At 35.3% G+C, this 20,872-nt stretch overlaps 10 non-coding genes across 10 annotated transcripts; all 10 read right to left on the bottom strand.

Moving 5' to 3' along the window:
- Positions 1-8,947: 8,947 nt before the first annotated feature.
- TRNAA-UGC lies at positions 8,948-9,020 on the bottom strand. Its single transcript has one exon. It is a non-coding gene; the product is annotated as a tRNA-Ala (tRNA).
- Positions 9,021-9,094: 74 nt separating this feature from the next.
- Positions 9,095-9,166, bottom strand: TRNAM-CAU. The gene has a single exon. It is a non-coding gene; the product is annotated as a tRNA-Met (tRNA).
- Positions 9,167-12,298: 3,132 nt separating this feature from the next.
- Positions 12,299-12,371, bottom strand: TRNAA-UGC. Its single transcript has one exon. It is a non-coding gene; the product is annotated as a tRNA-Ala (tRNA).
- A 74-nt stretch (positions 12,372-12,445) lies between these two features.
- TRNAM-CAU lies at positions 12,446-12,517 on the bottom strand. The gene has a single exon. It is a non-coding gene; the product is annotated as a tRNA-Met (tRNA).
- Positions 12,518-14,250: 1,733 nt separating this feature from the next.
- TRNAM-CAU lies at positions 14,251-14,322 on the bottom strand. Its single transcript has one exon. It is a non-coding gene; the product is annotated as a tRNA-Met (tRNA).
- A 1,381-nt stretch (positions 14,323-15,703) lies between these two features.
- On the bottom strand, positions 15,704-15,776 carry TRNAA-UGC. The gene has a single exon. It is a non-coding gene; the product is annotated as a tRNA-Ala (tRNA).
- A 74-nt stretch (positions 15,777-15,850) lies between these two features.
- Positions 15,851-15,922, bottom strand: TRNAM-CAU. The gene has a single exon. It is a non-coding gene; the product is annotated as a tRNA-Met (tRNA).
- Positions 15,923-17,346: 1,424 nt separating this feature from the next.
- Positions 17,347-17,419, bottom strand: TRNAA-UGC. Its single transcript has one exon. It is a non-coding gene; the product is annotated as a tRNA-Ala (tRNA).
- A 74-nt stretch (positions 17,420-17,493) lies between these two features.
- TRNAM-CAU lies at positions 17,494-17,565 on the bottom strand. Its single transcript has one exon. It is a non-coding gene; the product is annotated as a tRNA-Met (tRNA).
- Positions 17,566-19,207: 1,642 nt separating this feature from the next.
- Positions 19,208-19,279, bottom strand: TRNAM-CAU. Its single transcript has one exon. It is a non-coding gene; the product is annotated as a tRNA-Met (tRNA).
- Positions 19,280-20,872: the final 1,593 nt, after the last annotated feature.

Genomic DNA, 20,872 nt, shown 5'->3' with positions numbered 1-20,872 from the left:
CACAACCGAACCCATTACAAACAAAGCTAGAGGCCCGCTAGTCTCAAACCAATCAATCAAACAATCAAAAGCAACCTGGAGCTTTCCACATTACCGGATTAGTTCACAATGGTTGATCGAGGCTTTCCACACCATCGACCTGTCCATAGATTCCCACACAACTGAACCCATTGCAGATCGAGCTAGAGGTCCGCCAATCTCAAATTAATACCATAATGTCACAATAAGTCCCCACACAGTCCACAACCTGCAAAATAATCTCAAAGAAGGATTCCATCCACAAGGTACATATCTCTCAATCAAATGACACATAAATATATAGGATTTCAAGAGAATACATATACAAGATAGAACAACGGTAGTAACTCAAACTCAATTCAAGAACAAGAATTCCAGGAGAATCATATTGTGTTCAAAGGGGTTTATATAAGAACATAACAGGGTAACAAATACTCAATAGAACGAACATCAATATGCAAGAACATAGGTTTCCAATACTCACGAAGTACAAGAATTATCAAGAGAATATGATTCACGAATGAACAACATTAAATAATCAAAGATAAGAATTTCTCAAGACATTATAGTAGATCAAACTGGAATAGGAGATGAATTAAAGCATACTGGAACATATTGCGCTGGAACATAATCAACCTTGCACTCACAAAACCAAGTGGCGGGGTCAGAGAACCCGCTACCTAACCAAAATGAACTAACGTGACTGGCTCACGGGCTCCCCAGTCCCGTTCTCCAATCCCCTTAGTCCAAATAAAATGAACTGGCAGACAGGTTAGTTCACGCGGTTGCCAAGCTCGTTGCCCAGTCCCCTTAGGTTAAAATGAAGTATGAGACAGTGTTTTCAGACCTCAACAATAGTAGGCAAAATAGACATCAGAATCTCACATTTACAGAGTAGAATACACCAATATCAACAAGGTTTCAAGAATAGAAGAAATGACACAATATCAACATAATAAGACCTCAAGATCAAGACACACCATCAATGATATTCAACCAAAATATGCTCAGGAATCACAATAATACACAGTGACATATAAGACACATGATCAATGCTATTAAATCAAATTATGTGTTTTTTTCACAAGTTTATTACGGGGTGTCACACTTTTGACGTGCATTGAGCGCACTAGGCTCGCCTAGAGGGCGTGTGTACTACATGCACCTAGCGGGTGCGCGCAGTCCCTTTTTCTTTTTAACATTTTTTTTCCTGACAATCATGTTTTCATCTTTTTTTTCTTTTTTTTTTTTTCCTTTCCTCTCATCTTCTCTTTCCTAGTTACACCTGAAAAACTCCTAAAAACTACAATTATTAGAATGCTAAACTGGTTCCAATTGTGTTTTTTTCACAAGTTTATACGCTTCTTAGGAGCTTTTTTAAAATTTACGGAGCCAAATGAATCTCTTCAAATAGTTCAAGAGTTTTGTGAATCTTCTCTCTAAAAAATTGGTCAAATTTATAAGAACATTAAATAATTTTTTTCTTATGGCTGGCAAATGCATAAATCAAACTCAAGATTGGTTAATTTTATTAGACTAGGTAAAAGAATTAGTTAATATTGTACTAACGTATTAAATTTTGGTATGAAATCACTAATTTTAAAGAAGTTGGAATGCATCTTAATAATAAGTTGGCAAATTATGGCACACATCTGTGTGGACCACGGTTCAAAATGACGTCACTGAATTTTACGAGATAGAGTAATGTACATTATGTGTTAGAATAATGTACATTATAAGTTAGAATAATAAACTTTTGGAGTAAAATAATGTACACTATGTGTTAGAATAATATACTTTATGAATTAGAATAATGTATATTATGAGTTATAAAAAATATATATTGCAATGTGTGGCGTGGAAAAAAATTGCATGAAACGAAATAGAGAAGTTGTGTGGACCATTGTAATAAGTTATATCCTTTTCTGGCAATGGATTTGAATTCAAGACCCATTACCCTCATCTTTGATCTTATATGCATTTAAGAACATTAGCAATTTTAAAATATTATTTGATCGTTTTAGTAGATGATATTAAAGAATTGGCATCTTTGATTAATGATGTCGAATTTCGATTTGTCAAACGATCTGCGAATTGTGCCGCTCACTCTGTTGCGAGAGAGGCCTTTTCTATGTCAGGTTGTGGGGAATGGTTTGATGTCCCGCCTAGTTTTCTTGTAAACTGTCTTTCCCATGATTTAATGCATTAAGGTTTTATCTTCAAAAAAAAAATATTATTTGATCGCGATATATTAGAATATGCAAAAAAAAAAAGGTTTGTCTTTTCTCCTTGGAGATTCTCTCTGTTTTTGTATTTGTTTTTTAGGAGATTCTCTTTGTTTAATTTTGACCAAATTATACAAGATAGTTGGTGGTCAAACTGATTCTCTTCTTTGTTTAAGATTTTCTAAAACATATCAAAATAATGAGAATTTGATTTAAATTATCCTACTAAATTACGTGAATAAAACTGAAGACTTCATATTTGATCACTGTTATGTTACTGTTTTGTTTTAGGCAAAAACTTGTATGAGACCGTCTCACCATGAGACGGGTCGGGTCGGGTCGGGTCAAGATGCAAATGACCACTTAAATGCACAAATGTCATACTTATATGTTCAAATGTAATACTAACCAGGAATAAAATTTTTGTTACTTATAAGGGTAAATGTAATACTTTTAAGGGGAAATACAATACTTTTACATTTCAATTTAAAAGTAATACATTTTTCCACAAAAGTATTATATTTGCCCTTATAAGTAAGGGGCACTTGTCAACATTACTTATTATGAAAAATGTATTACTTTTTCTCTAATAAGTAACAAAAATTGTATTCTTGATTAGTGTTATATTTGAACATATAAGTATGACATTTGCACATATAAGTATGACATTTGCATGGTGCTTTGACCCGAACCGACCCGTCTCACGAATAAGGATCCGTGAGACGGTCTCACACAAGTGTGACCCTTTGTTTGTTTTATTATCCCTTATACCTTCACTAATTACATAAATTTTTAATCAAAAGTTACTCACTCGCCCTTATATTTAGAGGGAATAATATAATACTTTTTATGTTCTAAATTCATTGTTCTCATCTTTTTCTTTTCTTTTTTTAATTATACTAAAACGTTATTAGTTTTTTTTGAAATGAATATTATAAATAGTTTTATTATACACCAATACTTTATAATATAAGTTCATACGTAAAAAAATATATATATATCTATACTACTAATAAAACAAAATCTTACTTTTGAAACTTGCCAACAAACTACCTCCCAAACTATTACTATATAAAACCTAATAATTATTATGGTAAATAATAGCTCAATAAATTTGACAACTTATATATATATATATATATATATATATATATATATATATAGGGATGCACTCCCATGCAAACTGCTGCCCAGGTAAGAAATAAGAACGCTTCACAGTTGTCCACGTGTCCAGATCAACGAATCAGATGCAATTTTTAAAAAATGATGCGGTGGCATTTTCGTAAATAACTGGAACTTTGGTGCACCTAGTTTCACTTACAAGTGCACCTAGTTTTGCACCTATTTTAACTTACAAGTGCAAGTAATTTACCTTTTTAATATTCATGCACCTATTTTCGCAAATACTTTCACTTACAAATGCAAATAATTTACCTTGTCAATATTCATGCACCTGGGTGCAACCTAGGTGCACCTAGTTATAACATTAGGTGCACCTAGTATTGATGCTCAGTGTACAATTCACTTGCACCTATAATACATTTTACTTGCATCTGCAATACATTTTACTTGCACTTGTGCAAATAATTTACTTTGTTAACATTTATGCACCTGGGTGCAACCTAGGTGCACCTAGTTATAACATTATGTGCACCTAGTTATAACATTAGGTGCACTTAGTATTGATGCTCAGTGTACAATTTACTTGCACTTATAATACATTTTACTTGCACGTGTGCACCTATTTTCACTTACAAATGCAAGTAATTTACCTTGTTAACATTTATGCACCTGGGTGCATCTAGTTATAACATTGCGTGCACCTAGTTATAACGTTAGGTGCAACTACATTTCGGACACGTGGCACGCTATAATTCGTCCGCATTTCTCTCCTGTGCGGCCAGTACGCACCTGAACGCGATCATATATATATATATATATATATATATATATATATATATATATATATATATATATATATATATATAGAGAGAGAGAGAGAGAGAGAGAGAGAGAGAGAGTTAATTCTATTTTTGGTCTTAGATTTATAGGTGACAAGCCACTTTTAATCATTTTTTATTTGAACATCCTCATTTGGTTCTAGTATTATTGTGGCATGACCAATTTTAGTCCTCCAACAACAAAATCATTAAAATACCGTTAAATACAAAGACATTTCAATCTTTTTTTATACAAAGTATGTTGAATTACTATATTTTTTATGTATGTTTTTTTGAAAACATTCATAATTGAACACCGAAATGTCATTGTATTTAACGATATTTACACTGATTTGTTAATAAAGGACCAAAATTGGTCATGCCACAATAATAGTAGGACCAAAATTGGATGTTTTAAATGTATTTAACTCTCCGCTGCGCCACTTTGATTTTGCTTTTTTTTTTTTTATTTATCATTACTATAAATGTATTTAACTCTCTGGAGAAGTATTTCTGAATTGCTTCACTTGTTTGGCTATGAACATAAACGCAATTACTACACTAATCCTTTAATTATTACAAAATAAATATTTATTACTTGAGATAATGTTGATAGCACTTCAATGAAGAGCCACATAAAAACTAAAAGATAATTTCAATTGGCAAGTAATTGTAACTTGAATTCCATATTTTCACTTGTAATGTTACTTGAGATAATGTTGATAACACTTCATTGAAGAGCCCCATATAGTGAGCTATTTCTACTTTTGGTCCCATGACTATTGAAACATTTCCACATTTGGTTCCACGACTTTTAAACCCTACCACATTTGGTCATTCCGATCAAATTCCGGCAACATTCTAGTCACCGGTAAATATTTTCCGACAAATAATTCATTTAAAGACAATTTGTCATTTCATTTTTTAAACTTAAAAAAAAAAGGTAGTAGCGTGGTACCGGCGGGGTTGGTCTTCTTCTTCTTTGTTCGGCGTCAGCGATGAAAAAAAAACAGAGAAGTAGGAACAGTAGAGATTGGTCATATTGGTCAAAGAAGCAGCAAGGATAAAGTTCACCTGATTGTTGTATTAGAGCACAGAAGTGGGTTGGGAGTGAAAAAGATTGGAGCTTTTAGGAGTTCTAAGGAGTGAGGATTCAAATAGGAGAGAGAAAGAGGGAATTTGGGTTAAAAGAAAGAATTGCTGTTTCGAGTTTTGGTACCCAGACAAATAAGCATGAAACATCTGTACCCAGCAAAATTGGTAAAACTCAGTACCCAGATACTCAGCTAAATTGGTCTTCTTTGCTACTTCTCTATTTACAGTCCCAATGTGATCAATCTCAACCGTTGCTGCTTCTTCGTTTTTTTCTTCGCCGGCGGTGGTCTTCTTCTTATTCTTCTTCTTCGTCGGCGCCGAACGAAAAAGAAGAAGAGGACTAGCCCTGCCGGCAGCAATCTGCTGCTTTTTTTTTAATTTAAAAAATAAAATGACAAAATTTTCCTTAACTGAATTCATTCGCCGGAAAATTATTACCGGTGACCGGGATGTGGCTGGAAGTTGATCGGGAGGACCAAATGTAGTTGGGACATAAATGTCGTTGGACTAAATCTGGAAATGGTCCAACAGTCGCGAGACGTACAGAAAGTGGAAATAAGTCCATAAATAATGTACTTTCTCTTAATACAAGATAAATTCTTAATATATTAAAAATACGTTATTTGTGTACACCCATTTTTAAATACCTTAGTGAAAATGCGGGGGATAGAACCCCATGCCTCTCGCATGCAAAGAGAGCGCTTTACCATTTGAGCTACATCCCCTAATAAATTTTGTAGTCAAAATACTATCTGTATCTAATTGAGAAAGAAGCATTTAAAAAAGTTGAAAGCCACTTTATAAAAGCCAGGTTTCAATCCTTGGACCCGTGGGTTATGGGCCCACCACACTTCCGCTGCGCCACTTTGATTTTGCTATTTTTTATTTTATTATAAATGTATTTAACTCTTTGGAGAAGTATTTCTGAATTGCTTCACTTGTTTCGCTATGAACGTAAACGCAATTACTCCACTAATCGTTTAATTATTACAAAATAAATATTTATTACTTGAGATAATGTTGATAGCACTTCATTGAAGAGCCCCATAAAAAACTAAAAGATAATTTCAATTGGCAAGTAATTGTAACTTGAATTCCATATTTTCACTTGTAATGTTACTTGAGATAATGTTAATAACACTTCATTGAAGAGCCCCACATCGTGAGTTATTTCCACTTTTGGTCCCACGACTTTTAAATCCCTACCGCATTTGGTCCTTCCGATCAAATTCCGGCAACATTCCAGTCACCGATAATTATTTTCCGACAAATAATTCATTTAAATACAATTTTGTCATTTCATTATTTAAATTTAAAAAAAATAGTAGCAGCGTTGTGCCGGCGGGGCTGGTCTTCTTCTTCATCTTCGTTCGGCGCCGGCGGTGAAAAAAAAATAGAGAAGTAGCAACAGTAGAGATTAGTTATATTTGTCAAAGAAGCAGCAAGGATAAAGTTCGCCTGATTGTTGTATTAGAGCATAAATGTGGGTTGGGAGTGAAAAAAAGATTTGGGCTTTTAAGAGTCCTAATGAGTGAGGAGTCAAATAGGAGAGAGAAAGAGAGAATTTGGGTTGAAAGCAAGAAATGCAGTTTCGAGTTTTGGTACCCAGACCAATAAGCATGAAACATATGTACCCAGCTAAATTGGTAAAACTCAGTACCCAGCTATTCAGCTAAATTGGTCTTCTTTGCTACTTCTCTATTTACAGTCCCAATGTGACCAATCTCAACCGTTGGTGCTTCTTTGTTTTTTCTTCGCCGGCGGTGGTCTTCTTCTTATTCTTCTTCTTCGTCGGTGCCAAACGAAGAAAAAGATGAAGACCAGCCCTGCCGGCAGCAATCTGCTGCTTTTTTTTTTAATTTAAAAAATAAAATGACAAAATTATTCTCTCAATACAAGATAAATTTTTAATATATTAAAAGTTCATTATATGTGTACACGCATTTTAAATACCTTAGTGAATTTGTTAGTAATTTATAATGAGAGATAAAGTTGCGTGGTTGATTTGACTAATAAGTACCTCACTTACTACTTTCTTTCTAACCTACTTCGTTATGATCAAATTAAATCCGCAATACTTCTTTAAGAATAAATTGGAGATCCTAGGGATCGAACCCCGTGCCTCTCACATGCAAAGCTAGCGCTCTACCATTTGAGCTACATCCCCTAATAAATTTTGTAGTCAAAATACTATCTGTGAAGTTGAAAGCCATTTGATCAAAGCCAAGTTTCAATCCTGGGACCTGTGGGTTATGGGCCCACCACGCTTCCGCTGCACCACTTTGATTTTGCTATTTTTTAATTATAAATGAATTTAACTCTTTGGAGAAGTCTTTCTTAATTGCTTCACTTGTTTCGCTATGAACGTAAACGCAATTACTCCACTAATCCTTTAATTATTACAAAATAAATATTTATTACTTGAGATGATGTTGATAGCACTTCATTGAAGAGCCCCATAAAAAACTAAAAGAGAATTTCAATTGACAAGTAATTGTAACTTGAATTCCATATTTTCACTTGTAATGTTACTTGAGATAATGTTGATAACACTTCATTGAAGAGCCCCACATCGTGAGTTATTTCCACTTTTGGTCCCACGACTATTGGAACATTTCCACATTTGGTTCCACGACTTTTAAATCACTACCACATTTGGTCCTTCCGATCAAATTCCGACAATATTTCCATCACCGATAATTATTTTCCGACAAATAATTCATTTAGACGCAATTTTGTCATTTCATTATTTAAATTAAAAAAAAAAAAGTAGAAGCGTTGTGTCGGCGAGGCTGGTCGTCTTCTTCATCTTCGTTCGGCGCCAGCGATGAAAAAAAACAGAGAAGTAGCAACAGTAGAGATTAGTCATATTAGTCAAAGAAGCAGCAAGGATAAAGTTCGTCTGATTGTTGTATTAAAGCATAGAAGTGGGTTGCGAGTGAAAAAGATTAGAGCTTTTAGGAGTCCTAAGGACTGTGGAGTCAAATAGGAGAGAGAAAGAGAGAATTTGGTTTGAAAGCAAGAATTGCAGTTCCGAGTTTTTGTACCCAGACCAATAAGCATGAAACATCTGTACCAAGCTAAATTGGTAAAACTCAGTACCCAGCTAATCAACTAAATTGGTCTTATTTGCTACTTCTCTATTTTCGATCCCAATGTGACCAATCTCAACCGTTGCTGCATCTTTTTTTTTTTCTTCGTCGATGGTGGTCTTCTTCTTATTCTTCTTCTTCGTCGGCGCCGACCGAAGAAGAAGAAGAAGAAGACCAGCCCTGCCGAAAGCATTCTGCTGCTTTTTTTTTTTAATTTAAAAACTAAAATGACAAAATTGTCCTTAACGAATTCATTCGCCCGAAAATTATTACCGGTCATCGAAATGTGGCTGGAATTTGATCGGAAGGACCAAATGAAGTAGGGATTTAAAAGTCGCGGGACTAAATCTAGAAATGGTCCAATAGTCGTGGGACAAAAAGTGAAATAACTCCTTAAATAATGTACTTTCCCTTAATACAAGATAAATTTTTAATATATTAAAAGTTCATTATTTGTGTACACGAGAGATAAAGTTGCGTGGTTGATTTTGACTAATAAGTACCTCAATTACTACTTGCTTTCTAACCTACTTCGTTATTATCAAATTTACTCCGCAATACTCCTTTCAGAATAAATTGGAGATGCGGGGGATCGAACCCCGTGCCTCTCGCATGCAAAGCGAGCGCTCTACCATTTGAGCTACATCCCCTAACAAATTTAGTAGTCAAAATACTATATGTATCTAATTCAGAAAGAAGCATTTAAAAAAGTTAAAACCCACTCTATCAAAGCCAGGTTTCGATCCTGGGACCTGTGGGTTATGGGCCCACCACGCTTCCGCTGCGCCACTTTGATTTTGCTATTGTTTTATTATAAATGTATTTAACTCTCTGGAGAAGTATTTCTGAATTGCTTCACTTGTTTGGCTATGAACGTAAACGCAATTACTCCACTAATCCTTTAATTATTACAAAATAAATATTTATTACTTGAGATAATGTTGATAGCACTTCATTGAAGAGCCCTATAAAAAATAAAAGATAATTTCAATTGGTAAGTAATTGTAACTTGAATTCCATATTTTCACTTGTAATGTTACTTGAGATAGTGTTGATAACACTTCATTGAAGAGCCCCACATAGTGAGTTATTTCCACTTTTGGTCCCACGACTATTGGAACATTTCCACATTTGGTTCCACGACTTTTAAATCCCTACTACATTTGGTCCTTCCGATCAAATTCCGGCAATATTTTGATCACCGATAATTATTTTCCGACAAATAATTCTTTTAGACACAATTTTGTCATTTCATTATTTAAATTAAAAAAAAAAAGTAGCAGCGTTGTGCCGGCGAGGCTGGTCTTCTTCTTCATCTTCGTTCGGCGCCCGGCGATGAAAAAAAATAGAGAAGTAGGAACAGTAGAGATTAGTCATATTGGTCAAAGAAGCAGCAAGGATAAAGTTCGCATGATTGTTGTATTAGAGCATAGAAGTGGGTTGCGAGTGAACAAGATTGGAGCTTTTACGAGTCCTAAGGTGTGAGGAGTCAACTAGGAGAGAGAAAGAGAGAATTTGGTTCGAAAGCAAGATTTGCAGTTCCAGTTTTGGTACCCAGACCAATAAGCATGAAATATCTGTACCCAGCTAAATTAGTAAAACTCAGTACCCAGCTACTCAACTAAATTGCTCTTCTTTGCTACTTCTCTATTTACGGTTTCCAATGTGACCAATCTCAACCGCTGCTGCATCTTTGTTTTTTTTTATTCGTCGGTGGTGGTCTTCTTCATATTCTTCTTCTTCGTCGGCGCCGACCGAAGAAGAAGAAGAAGACCAGCCCTGCCGACAGCATTCTGCTGCTTTTTTTTTTTTAATTTAAAAACTAAAATCACAAAATTATCCTTAACGAATTCATTCGCCCGAAAATTATTACGGGTCACAGAAATGTGGCTGGAATTTGATCGGAAGGACCAAATGAAGTAGGGATTTAAAAGTCGCGGGACTAAATCTAGAAATAGTCCAATAGTCATGGGACAAAAAGTGAAATAACTCCTTAAATAATGTACTTTCTCTAATACAAAAATGGTCCAATAGCCGTGGGACAAAAAGTGAAATAACTCCTTAAATAATGTACTTTATCTTAATACAAGATAAATTTTTAATATATTAAAAGTTCATTATTTGTGTACACGCATTTTTAAATTCCTTAGCAAATTTGTTAGTAATTTATAATGAGAGATAAAGTTGCGTGGTTGATTTGACTAATAAGTACATCAATTACTACTTTCTTTCTAACCTACTTCGTTATTATCAAATTTACTCCGCAATACTCCTTTCAGAATAAATTGGAGATGCGGGGGATCGAACCCTGTGCCTCTCGCATGCAAAGCGAGCGCTTTACTATTTGAGCTACATCCCCTAATAAAGTTTGTAGTCAAAATACTATCTGTATCTAATTGAAAAAGAAGCATTTAAAAAAGTTGAAACCCGCTTTATCAAAGCCAGGTTTCAATCCTGGGACATGTGGGTTATGGGCCCACCACGCTTCCGCTACGCCACTTTGATTTGCTATTGTTTTATTATAAATGTATTTAACTCTCTGGAGAAGTATTTCTGAATTGCTTCACTTGTTTGGCTATGAACGTAAACGCAATTACTCCACTAATCCTTTCATTATTACAAAATAAATATTTATTACTTGAGATAATGTTGATAGCACTTCATTGAAGAGCTCTATAAAAAATAAAAGATAATTTCAATTGGCAAGTAACTTTAACTTGAATTCCATGTTTTCACTTGTAATGTTACTTGAGATAATGTTGATAACACTTCATTGAAGAGCCCCACATCGTGAGTTATTTCCACTTTTGGTCCCACGACTATTGGAACATTTCCACATTTGGTTCCACGACTTTTAAATCACTACCACATTTGGTCCTTCCGATCAAATTCCGACAATATTTCCATCACCGATAATTATTTTCCGACAAATAATTCATTTAGACGCAATTTTGTCATTTCATTATTTAAATTAAAAAAAAAAAAGTAGAAGCGTTGTGTCGGCGAGGCTGGTCGTCTTCTTCATCTTCGTTCGGCGCCAGCGATGAAAAAAAACAGAGAAGTAGCAACAGTAGAGATTAGTCATATTAGTCAAAGAAGCAGCAAGGATAAAGTTCGTCTGATTGTTGTATTAAAGCATAGAAGTGGGTTGCGAGTGAAAAAGATTAGAGCTTTTAGGAGTCCTAAGGACTGTGGAGTCAAATAGGAGAGAGAAAGAGAGAATTTGGTTTGAAAGCAAGAATTGCAGTTCCGAGTTTTTGTACCCAGACCAATAAGCATGAAACATCTGTACCAAGCTAAATTGGTAAAACTCAGTACCCAGCTAATCAACTAAATTGGTCTTATTTGCTACTTCTCTATTTTCGATCCCAATGTGACCAATCTCAACCGTTGCTGCATCTTTTTTTTTTTCTTCGTCGATGGTGGTCTTCTTCTTATTCTTCTTCTTCGTCGGCGCCGACCGAAGAAGAAGAAGAAGAAGACCAGCCCTGCCGAAAGCATTCTGCTGCTTTTTTTTTTTTAATTTAAAAACTAAAATGACAAAATTGTCCTTAACGAATTCATTCGCCCGAAAATTATTACCGGTCATCGAAATGTGGCTGGAATTTGATCGGAAGGACCAAATGAAGTAGGGATTTAAAAGTCGCGGGTCTAAATCTAGAAATGGTCCAATAGTCGTGGGACAAAAAGTGAAATAACTCCTTAAATAATGTACTTTCTCTTAATACAAGATAAATTTTTAATATATTAAAAGTTCATTATTTGTGTACACGCATTTTTAAATACCTTAGTGAATTTGTTAGTAATTTATAATGAGAGATAAAGTTGCGTGGTTGATTTTGACTAATAAGTACCTCAATTACTACTTGCTTTCTAACCTACTTCGTTATTATCAAATTTACTCCGCAATACTCCTTTCAGAATAAATTGGAGATGCGGGGGATCGAACCCCGTGCCTCTCGCATGCAAAGCGAGCCCTCTACCATTTGAGCTACATCCCCTAACAAATTTAGTAGTCAAAATACTATATGTATCTAATTCAGAAAGAAGCATTTAAAAAAGTTAAAACCCACTCTATCAAAGCCAGGTTTCGATCCTGGGACCTGTGGGTTATGGGCCCACCACGCTTCCGCTGCGCCACTTTGATTTTGCTATTGTTTTATTATAAATGTATTTAACTCTCTGGAGAAGTATTTCTGAATTGTTCACTTGTTTGGCTATGAACGTAAACGCAATTACTCCACTAATCCTTTAATTATTACAAAATAAATATTTATTACTTGAGATAATGTTGATAGCACTTCATTGAAGAGCCCTATAAAAAATAAAAGATAATTTCAATTGGCAAGTAATTGTAACTTGAATTCCATATTTTCACTTGTAATGTTACTTGAGATAGTGTTGATAACACTTCATTGAAGAGCCCCACATAGTGAGTTATTTCCACTTTTGGTCCCACGACTATTGGAACATTTCCACATTTGGTTCCACGACTTTTAAATCCCTACTACATTTGGTCCTTCCGATCAAATTCCGGCAATATTTTGATCACCGATAATTATTTTCCGACAAATAATTCTTTTAGACACAATTTTGTCATTTCATTATTTAAATTAAAAAAAAAAAGTAGCAGCGTTGTGCCGGCGAGGCTGGTCTTCTTCTTCATCTTCGTTCGGCGCCCGGCGATGAAAAAAAATAGAGAAGTAGGAACAGTAGAGATTAGTCATATTGGTCAAAGAAGCAGCAAGGATAAAGTTCGCATGATTGTTGTATTAGAGCATAGAAGTGGGTTGCGAGTGAACAAGATTGGAGCTTTTACGAGTCCTAAGGTGTGAGGAGTCAACTAGGAGAGAGAAAGAGAGAATTTGGTTCGAAAGCAAGATTTGCAGTTCCAGTTTTGGTACCCAGACCAATAAGCATGAAATATCTGTACCCAGCTAAATTAGTAAAACTCAGTACCCAGCTACTCAACTAAATTGCTCTTCTTTGCTACTTCTCTATTTACGGTTTCCAATGTGACCAATCTCAACCGCTGCTGCATCTTTGTTTTTTTTTATTCGTCGGTGGTGGTCTTCTTCATATTCTTCTTCTTCGTCGGCGCTGACCGAAGAAGAAGAAGAAGACCAGCCCTGCCGACAGCATTCTGCTGCTTTTTTTTTTTTAATTTAAAAACTAAAATCACAAAATTGTCCTTAACGAATTCATTCGCCCGAAAATTATTACGGGTCATAGAAATGTGGCTGGAATTTGATCGGAAGGACCAAATGAAGTAGGGATTTAAAAGTCGCGGGACTAAATCTAGAAATAGTCCAATAGTCATGGGACAAAAAGTGAATTAACTCCTTAAATAATGTACTTTCTCTTAATACAAGAAATGGTNCGCGGGACTAAATCTAGAAATAGTCCAATAGTCATGGGACAAAAAGTGAATTAACTCCTTAAATAATGTACTTTCTCTTAATACAAGAAATGGTCCAATAGCCGTGGGACAAAAAGTGAAATAACTCCTTAAATAATGTACTTTATCTTAATACAAGATAAATTTTTAATATATTAAAAGTTCATTATTTGTGTACACGCATTTTTAAATTCCTTAGCAAATTTGTTAGTAATTTATAATGAGAGATAAAGTTGCGTGGTTGATTTGACTAATAAGTACATCAATTACTACTTTATTTCTAACCTACTTCGTTATTATCAAATTTACTCCGCAATACTCCTTTCAGAATAAATTGGAGATGCGGGGGATCGAACCCTGTGCCTCTCGCATGCAAAGCGAGCGCTTTACTATTTGAGCTACATCCCCTAATAAATTTTGTAGTCAAAATACTATCTGTATCTAATTGAAAAAGAAGCATTTAAAAAAGTTGAAACCCACTTTATCAAAGCCAGGTTTCGATCCTGGGACATGTGGGTTATGGGCCCACCACGCTTCCGCTACGCCACTTTGATTTGCTATTGTTTTATTATAAATGTATTTAACTCTCTGGAGAAGTATTTCTGAATTGCTTCACTTGTTTGGCTATGAACGTAAACGCAATTACTCCACTAATCCTTTCATTATTACAAAATAAATATTTATTACTTGAGATAATGTTGATAGCACTTCATTGAAGAGCTCTATAAAAAATAAAAGATAATTTCAATTGGCAAGTAACTTTAACTTGAATTCCATATTTTCACTTGTAATGTTACTTGAGATAATGTTGATAACACTTCATTGAAGAGCCCCACATCGTGAGTTATTTCCACTTTTGGTCCCACGACTATTGGAACATTTCCACATTTGGTTCCACGACTTTTAAATCACTACCACATTTGGTCCTTCCGATCAAATTCCGACAATATTTCCATCACCGATAATTATTTTCCGACAAATAATTCATTTAGACGCAATTTTGTCATTTCATTATTTAAATTAAAAAAAAAAAAGTAGAAGCGTTGTGTCGGCGAGGCTGGTCGTCTTCTTCATCTTCGTTCGGCGCCAGCGATGAAAAAAAACAGAGAAGTAGCAACAGTAGAGATTAGTCATATTAGTCAAAGAAGCAGCAAGGATAAAGTTCGTCTGATTGTTGTATTAAAGCATAGAAGTGGGTTGTGAGTGAAAAAGATTAGAGCTTTTAGGAGTCCTAAGGACTGTGGAGTCAAATAGGAGAGAGAAAGAGAGAATTTGGTTTGAAAGCAAGAATTGCAGTTCCGAGTTTTGGTACCCAGACCAATAAGCATGAAACATCTGTACCAAGCTAAATTGGTAAAACTCAGTACCCAGCTAATCAACTAAATTGGTCTTATTTGCTACTTCTCTATTTTCGATCCCAATGTGACCAATCTCAACCGTTGCTGCATCTTTTTTTTTTTCTTCGTCGATGGTGGTCTTCTTCTTATTCTTCTTCTTCGTCGGCGCCGACCGAAGAAGAAGAAGAAGAAGACCAGCCCTGCCGAAAGCATTCTGCTGCTCTTTTTTTTTTAATTTAAAAACTAAAATGACAAAATTGTCCTTAACGAATTCATTCGCCCGAAAATTATTACCGGTCATCGAAATGTGGCTGGAATTTGATCGGAAGGACCAAATGAAGTAGGGATTTAAAAGTCGCGGGACTAAATCTAGAAATGGTCCAATAGTCGTGGGACAAAAAGTGAAATAACTCCTTAAATAATGTACTTTCCCTTAATACAAGATAAATTTTTAATATATTAAAAGTTCATTATTTGTGTAAATGAGAGATAAAGTTGCGTGGTTGATTTTGACTAATAAGTACCTCAATTACTACTTGCTTTCTAACCTACTTCGTTATTATCAAATTTACTCCGCAATACTCCTTTCAGAATAAATTGGAGATGCGGGGGATCGAACCCCGTGCCTCTCGCATGCAAAGCGAGCGCTCTACCATTTGAGCTACATCCCCTAACAAATTTAGTAGTCAAAATACTATATGTATCTAATTCAGAAAGAAGCATTTAAAAAAGTTAAAACCCACTCTATCAAAGCCAGGTTTCGATCCTGGGACCTGTGGGTTATGGGCCCACCACGCTTCCGCTGCGCCACTTTGATTTTGCTATTGTTTTATTATAAATGTATTTAACTCTCTGGAGAAGTATTTCTGAATTGCTTCACTTGTTTGGCTATGAACGTAAACGCAATTACTCCACTAATCCTTTCATTATTACAAAATAAATATTTATTACTTGAGATAATGTTGATAGCACTTCATTGAAGAGCTCTATAAAAAATAAAAGATAATTTCAATTGGCAAGTAACTTTAACTTGAATTCCATATTTTCACTTGTAATGTTACTTGAGATAATGTTGATAACACTTCATTGAAGAGCCCCACATCGTGAGTTATTTCCACTTTTGGTCCCACGACTATTGGAACATTTCCACATTTGGTTCCACGACTTTTAAATCACTACCACATTTGGTCCTTCCGATCAAATTCCGACAATATTTCCATCACCGATAATTATTTTCCGACAAATAATTCATTTAGACGCAATTTTGTCATTTCATTATTTAAATTTAAAAAAAAAAAGTAGAAGCGTTGTGTCGGCGAGGCTGGTCGTCTTCTTCATCTTCGTTCGGCGCCAGCGATGAAAAAAAACAGAGAAGTAGCAACAGTAGAGATTAGTCATATTAGTCAAAGAAGCAGCAAGGATAAAGTTCGTCTGATTGTTGTATTAAAGCATAGAAGTGGGTTGCGAGTGAAAAAGATTAGAGCTTTTAGGAGTCCTAAGGACTGTGGAGTCAAATAGGAGAGAGAAAGAGAGAATTTGGTTTGAAAGCAAGAATTGCAGTTCCGAGTTTTGGTACCCAGACCAATAAGCATGAAACATCTGTACCAAGCTAAATTGGTAAAACTCAGTACCCAGCTAATCAACTAAATTGGTCTTATTTGCTACTTCTCTATTTTCGATCCCAATGTGACCAATCTCAACCGTTGCTGCATCTTTTTTTTTTTCTTCGTCGATGGTGGTCTTCTTCTTATTCTTCTTCTTCGTCGGCGCCGACCGAAGAAGAAGAAGAAGAAGACCAGCCCTGCCGAAAGCATTCTGCTGCTTTTTTTTTTTTAATTTAAAAACTAAAATGACAAAATTGTCCTTAACGAATTCATTCGCCCGAAAATTATTACCGGTCATCGAAATGTGGCTGGAATTTGATCGGAAGGACCAAATGAAGTAGGGATTTAAAAGTCGCGGGACTAAATCTAGAAATGGTCCAATAGTCGTGGGACAAAAAGTGAAATAACTCCTTAAATAATGTACTTTCTCTTAATACAAGATAAATTTTTAATATATTAAAAGTTCATTATTTGTGTACACGCATTTTTAAATACCTTAGTGAATTTGTTAGTAATTTATAATGAGAGATAAAGTTGCGTGGTTGATTTTGACTAATAAGTACCTCAATTACTACTTGCTTTCTAACCTACTTCGTTATTATCAAATTTACTCCGCAATACTCCTTTCAGAATAAATTGGAGATGCGGGGGATCGAACCCCGTGCCTCTCGCATGCAAAGCGAGCGCTCTACCATTTGAGCTACATATCCTAACAAATTTAGTAGTCAAAATACTATATGTATCTAATTCAGAAAGAAGCATTTAAAAAAGTTAAAACCCACTCTATCAAAGTCAGGTTTCGATCCTGGGACCTGTGGGTTATGGGCCCACCACGCTTCCGCTGCGCCACTTTGATTTTGCTATTGTTTTATTATAAATGTATTTAACTCTCTGGAGAAGTATTTCTGAATTGCTTCACTTGTTTGGCTATGAACGTAAACGCAATTACTCCACTAATCCTTTAATTATTACAAAATAAATATTTATTACTTGAGATAATGTTGATAGCACTTCATTGAAGAGCCCTATAAAAAATAAAAGATAATTTCAATTGGCAAGTAATTGTAACTTGAATTCCATATTTTCACTTGTAATGTTACTTGAGATAGTGTTGATAACACTTCATTGAAGAGCCCCACATAGTGAGTTATTTCCACTTTTGGTCCCACGACTATTGGAACATTTCCACATTTGGTTCCACGACTTTTAAATCCCTACTACATTTGGTCCTTCCGATCAAATTCCGGCAATATTTTGATCACCGATAATTATTTTCCGACAAATAATTCTTTTAGACACAATTTTGTCATTTCATTATTTAAATTAAAAACAAAAAAGTAGCAGCGTTGTGCCGGCGAGGCTGGTCTTCTTCTTCATCTTCGTTCGGCGCCCGGCGATGAAAAAAAATAGAGAAGTAGGAACAGTAGAGATTAGTCATATTGGTCAAAGAAGCAGCAAGGATAAAGTTCGCATGATTGTTGTATTAGAGCATAGAAGTGGGTTGCGAGTGAACAAGATTGGAGCTTTTACGAGTCCTAAGGTGTGAGGAGTCAACTAGGAGAGAGAAAGAGAGAATTTGGTTCGAAAGCAAGATTTGCAGTTCCAGTTTTGGTACCCAGACCAATAAGCATGAAATATCTGTACCCAGCTAAATTAGTAAAACTCAGTACCCAGCTACTCAACTAAATTGCTCTTCTTTGCTACTTCTCTATTTACGGTTTCCAATGTGACCAATCTCAACCGCTGCTGCATCTTTGTTTTTTTTTTATTCGTCGGTGGTGGTCTTCTTCATATTCTTCTTCTTCGTCGGCGCTGACCGAAGAAGAAGAAGAAGACCAGCCCTGCCGACAGCATTCTGCTGCTTTTTTTTTTTTTAATTTAAAAACTAAAATCACAAAATTGTCCTTAACGAATTCATTTGCCCGAAAATTATTACGGGTCACAGAAATGTGGCTGGAATTTGATCGGAAGGACCAAATGAAGTAGGGATTTAAAAGTCGCGGGACTAAATCTAGAAATAGTCCAATAGTCATGGGACAAAAAGTGAATTAACTCCTTAAATAATGTACTTTCTCTTAATACAAGAAATGGTCCAATAGCCGTGGGACAAAAAGTGTAATAACTCCATAAATAATGTACTTTATCTTAATACAAGATAAATTTTTAATATATTAAAAGTTCATTATTTGTGTACACGCATTTTTAAATTCCTTAGCAAATTTGTTAGTAATTTATAATGAGAGATAAAGTTGCGTGGTTGATTTGACTAATAAGTACATCAATTACTGCTTTCTTTCTAACCTACTTCGTTATTATCAAATTTACTCCGCAACACTCCTTTCAGAATAAATTGGAGATGCGGGGGATCGAACCCTGTGCCTCTCGCATGCAAAGCGAGCGCTTTACTATTTGAGCTACATCACCTAATAAATTTTGTAGTCAAAATACTATCTGTATCTAATTGAAAAAGAAGCATTTAAAAAAGTTGAAACCCGCTTTATCAAAGCCAGGTTTCGATCCTGGGACATGTGGGTTATGGGCCCACCACGCTTCCGCTACGCCACTTTGATTTGCTATTGTTTTATTATAAATGTATTTAACTCTCTGGAGAAGTATTTCTGAATTGCTTCACTTGTTTGGCTATGAACGTAAACGCAATTACTCCACTAATCCTTTCATTATTACAAAATAAATATTTATTACTTGAGATAATGTTGATAGCACTTCATTGAAGAGCTCTATAAAAAATAAAAGATAATTTCAATTGGCAAGTAACTTTAACTTGAATTCCATATTTTCACTTGTAATGTTACTTGAGATAATGTTGATAACACTTCATTGAAGAGCCCCACATCGTGAGTTATTTCCACTTTTGGTCCCACGACTATTGGAACATTTCCACATTTGGTTCCACGACTTTTAAATCACTACCACATTTGGTCCTTCCGATCAAATTCCGACAATATTTCCATCACCGATAATTATTTTCCGACAAATAATTCATTTAGACGCAATTTTGTCATTTCATTATTCAAATTAAAAAAAAAAAAAAGTAGAAGCGTTGTGCCGGCGAGGCTGGTCGTCTTCTTCATCTTCGTTCGGCGCCAGCGATGAAAAAAAACAGAGAAGTAGCAACAGTAGAGATTAGTCATATTAGTCAAAGAAGCAGCAAGGATAAAGTTCGTCTGATTGTTGTATTAAAGCATAGAAGTGGGTTGCGAGTGAAAAAGATTAGAGCTTTTAGGAGTCCTAAGGACTGTGGAGTCAAATAGGAGAGAGAAAGAGAGAATTTGGTTTGAAAGCAAGAATTGCAGTTCCGAGTTTTTGTACCCAGACCAATAAGCATGAAACATCTGTACCAAGCTAAATTGGTAAAACTCAGTACCCAGCTAATCAACTAAATTGGTCTTCTTTGCTACTTCTCTATTTTCGATCCCAATGTGACCAATCTCAACCGTTGCTGCATCTTTTTTTTTTTTCTTCGTCGATGGTGGTCTTCTTCTTATTCTTCTTCTTCGTCGGCGCCGACCGAAGAAGAAGAAGAAGAAGACCAGCCCTGCCGAAAGNGACAAATAATTCATTTAGACGCAATTTTGTCATTTCATTATTCAAATTAAAAAAAAAAAAAAGTAGAAGCGTTGTGCCGGCGAGGCTGGTCGTCTTCTTCATCTTCGTTCGGCGCCAGCGATGAAAAAAAACAGAGAAGTAGCAACAGTAGAGATTAGTCATATTAGTCAAAGAAGCAGCAAGGATAAAGTTCGTCTGATTGTTGTATTAAAGCATAGAAGTGGGTTGTGAGTGAAAAAGATTAGAGCTTTTAGGAGTCCTAAGGACTGTGGAGTCAAATAGGAGAGAGAAAGAGAGAATTTGGTTTGAAAGCAAGAATTGCAGTTCCGAGTTTTTGTACCCAGACCAATAAGCATGAAACATCTGTACCAAGCTAAATTGGTAAAACTCAGTACCCAGCTAATCAACTAAATTGGTCTTATTTGCTACTTCTCTATTTTCGATCCCAATGTGACCAATCTCAACCGTTGCTGCATCTTTTTTTTTTTCTTCGTCGATGGTGGTCTTCTTCTTATTCTTCTTCTTCGTCGGCGCCGACCGAAGAAGAAGAAGAAGAAGACCAGCCCTGCCGAAAGCATTCTGCTGCTTTTTTTTTT

This window comes from Ipomoea triloba, chromosome 12, assembly GCF_003576645.1.
Source record: "Ipomoea triloba cultivar NCNSP0323 chromosome 12, ASM357664v1".
Classification (NCBI taxonomy): domain Eukaryota; kingdom Viridiplantae; phylum Streptophyta; class Magnoliopsida; order Solanales; family Convolvulaceae; genus Ipomoea; species Ipomoea triloba.
Note: the sequence above shows the minus strand (reverse complement) of the source record. Positions and strands in the feature narration are given on the sequence as shown.